This window comes from Silene latifolia, chromosome Y (genome assembly GCF_048544455.1).
Source record: "Silene latifolia isolate original U9 population chromosome Y, ASM4854445v1, whole genome shotgun sequence".
In the NCBI taxonomy this organism is placed as follows: domain Eukaryota; kingdom Viridiplantae; phylum Streptophyta; class Magnoliopsida; order Caryophyllales; family Caryophyllaceae; genus Silene; species Silene latifolia.
This window is the reverse complement of record NC_133538.1, coordinates 396,383,821-396,386,800: the sequence shown is the minus strand read 5'-3', so window position 1 is coordinate 396,386,800 and position 2,980 is coordinate 396,383,821. Positions and strand designations below refer to the sequence as shown.

The following is a 2,980-nucleotide window of genomic DNA, read 5'->3' as shown; positions in this document are numbered from 1 at the left end:
CGAGTATTCAGACTGGGTGGCTAACATAGTCCCCATACCTAAAAAGGATGGGCGAATCCAAGTTTGTGTTGATTTCAGAGACTTGAATAAAGCGAGTCCCAAGGCCGACTTCCCTCTACCACACATCGACATATTGGTAGATAATACAGCATATCACGCGTTGTTATCCTTTATGGACGGGTATGCATGGTATAATCAGATCAAAATGGCCATAAAAGATATGCATAAGACAGCTTTCGTCACGCAGTGGGGCATAACTACCTTGGTAAGAAATTCTTAGAATACTATAAGTATACACCTCTCGAAAAGACATGCCTCACTCTTGTGTGGGCTGATACATGCATTTTGTAGTCTTTTTAGCCTATTTTAGCATGTATTTCTATGTACTTTCGTATTTGCCCTCGAATTGGCTACTTTGGTTCGTCTTACCAATTTTGTAGGAATGAACGTAAAAGTAGTGGAATCGTACTATTTTCGTCCCTTTTTGCATGCATTTTGAGGAGACGGGATTTTCAGAGTGATATCTTGCATTGGGATGCGTGAAGGCACGGTCTACGAGACAGTCGGTTACGAGTTTGAGCTGTTTTTGAGGAAGAATACTCGTTCGAGCTGTTTTATTGCTCGATCGAGTGGTTTCTATGGCTGGAAATGGTCGATCGAGTAGTATATTACTCGATCCAATAGAGCTGGAATTAGGAGTTACTCGATCGAGTAACAATTCTACTCGATCGAGTAGATTACTTGGAGAAGTACTCGATCGAGCTGTTTCAGACTGCTCGATCGAGTGGTTTTGTCTTTCATGGGCTTTAATTAGTCCGTGAACTTGTTTTTCGTTAGTGGACTTAGTAATTTTTCTATTTAAATGCATAATAACTAAGTCATTAGCATTCAGTTTTTATCTTATCATTCATCTTTCACTGTAAACACTACGTTGCTTTCTCTCTTTCACTATAACTTTTGCTTTCGGATTTTCTCGCTCGGATTTAATTGTTATTTACGCCGGATTCTTGTGATTGTAATCCCTTACTCTCTTTTATTCTTAATATTTCATTTATTCACCTTAATTACTCATTTTGTTACTTTAATTTTCTGCCCTAATATCTTTTATGCTATTTAATTACTGTTTCATTATGCTTAATGTTAGTTTATTCTTTGTTATTAGTTTTGACAATATTAATAGCATGAGTAGCTAATTTTTTTCATGTTAGGATTAGGGGATCTACGGTAGAAAATTGACGATATAGTAAATAGGTTAGATGAATTAATTGTGAGACTCTGTCCCCATAGCAATATAACTGTATTTACCGACTTAGTTGAGTGCACGCTTCCGAGTCACCCTTTTAATCTGGTTAAATTTAATCCTGGATCGGAAGATTCGACTAAATAGGCCTGCTATGAACAGTAGACTACCCTGACGAGGACGAAAGTTAAGTTAGTGGGAATCTAGAGTAGAAAGTGGACCGGTAGGACCTTTCCATATCTGTCTCGCAGTAATTTATCTAAGTTGTTTACAGTTGTGTCACTGGACTACCGTAGTGAACCGAAATCCTGACATTTCCCCTTTCTATTGATAGTTTATTCTCATTTTCTGTCTTTATTGCTCTTTCCTTGCTTCTCTTCCTTTAAATCTTTTAGTTTAGAAAACCAATTATAAACCCCCCATTTGTGACCAAATAAACGGACTCTTACAGATATCTTGCCTCCCAGAGGAGATCGACTTGACTTCCATAGCTATATAGTTAGTTTAGTTAGTTATTTTTGATAGGTATACGATAGCCCTGTCAAATTTTGTCGCCGTTGACGGGGAGGCAATTGCCCTATCTTTCTTTGTTTCGTTTATTTTATCCGTCTCAGGGAATTTTTATTCCTTGAGGCAGTTCTTATCCATTTTCTTTCAGTATTGTGTATGCCCAGGTCACATAGGTTGGAGTTAGTTTCTGCTGATTCTGAGCCAGAGAGACTGTTCAGGCATAGACTCCGTCTGCAAAGAGAATCACGAAAGGAAGACTTGAGTACTTTCGAAAAAGCTTCAACATTTTCTATTTACAGAAAATCCGTCTTTTGAAGAAGATACTTTCAGTTCTGTAAACCAACCAGTAAAGATGCCGAACATTGCCAGTCATTCGGAGCCTAAAGCATCATCTATTCCAAAAGGTTTCAATCTCCAGACTGAAGATGGGAATACATTCGACATCCGTCCATCCTATATTAATCTGGTGGAGAGAAATCTCTTTAGAGGTGTGGCAGGTGAAGACCCGAGGAAGCATATGGAGGTCTTTACGGACTACTTTTCTACTATCCCCGCCACAAAGGTGGTAACTCAAGACAAGATTAAGGAGGTGTTGTTTCCTTTTTCTTTGATCGACTCACCAGGAGTGGTGGTCGATTCGATTTTGATCGCACGGCCGCAGGGTCACTGATCGGGAGACCCTTGCTCTTGCTTTTTATAAGAGAGATTTCCCTCCGCAGCGCACTAATCAGCTGAGGGCAAAAATCACTAGTTTCAAGCAGGCACCTGATGAAACTTTCTATGAAGCGTGGTGCCGTTTCAAGAGGTTGGTGAGGTCTCTTCCTCACCATGGTTTTGATCCGTGGTTTCTGTCCAATCAGTTCTACAATGGGATGTACGATGATCACAGAGCTATACTTGATGCATCATCCAATAGAAGATTCCAAAAGAACACTGATGATGATAAGGGATGGGCCCTTATTGAAGAGATTGCGACCTACTGTGCTGAGTATGGGAACCCGAGGGATGGTATTAGAACAGTTCATGCAGTCGATAAGCAAGTTGTGGCTCAGCTGGAAGCCATGAATGCTCGTTTTGATAAATTGGAGCTGCATTTAGCTGGAGAGCCTCCGACGGTCCATTTGCTTACTAGAGGGGAGACCGTCACATGTGAGAGGTGTGGGAGCAACGACGGTCACACTGCTGTTGGCTGTCTTACAGAGAAAGAACATGTCCTTACTTTTCAACAGT

The 2,980-nt window shown here is 40.4% G+C and overlaps 1 non-coding gene across 1 annotated transcript; it reads right to left on the bottom strand.

Annotated features, from left to right (window-relative positions):
- Nucleotides 1-2,479: 2,479 nt before the first annotated feature.
- LOC141635591 (small nucleolar RNA R71) lies at nucleotides 2,480-2,585 on the bottom strand. Its single transcript, XR_012540267.1, has one exon. It is a non-coding gene; the product is annotated as a small nucleolar RNA R71 (small nucleolar RNA).
- Nucleotides 2,586-2,980: the final 395 nt, after the last annotated feature.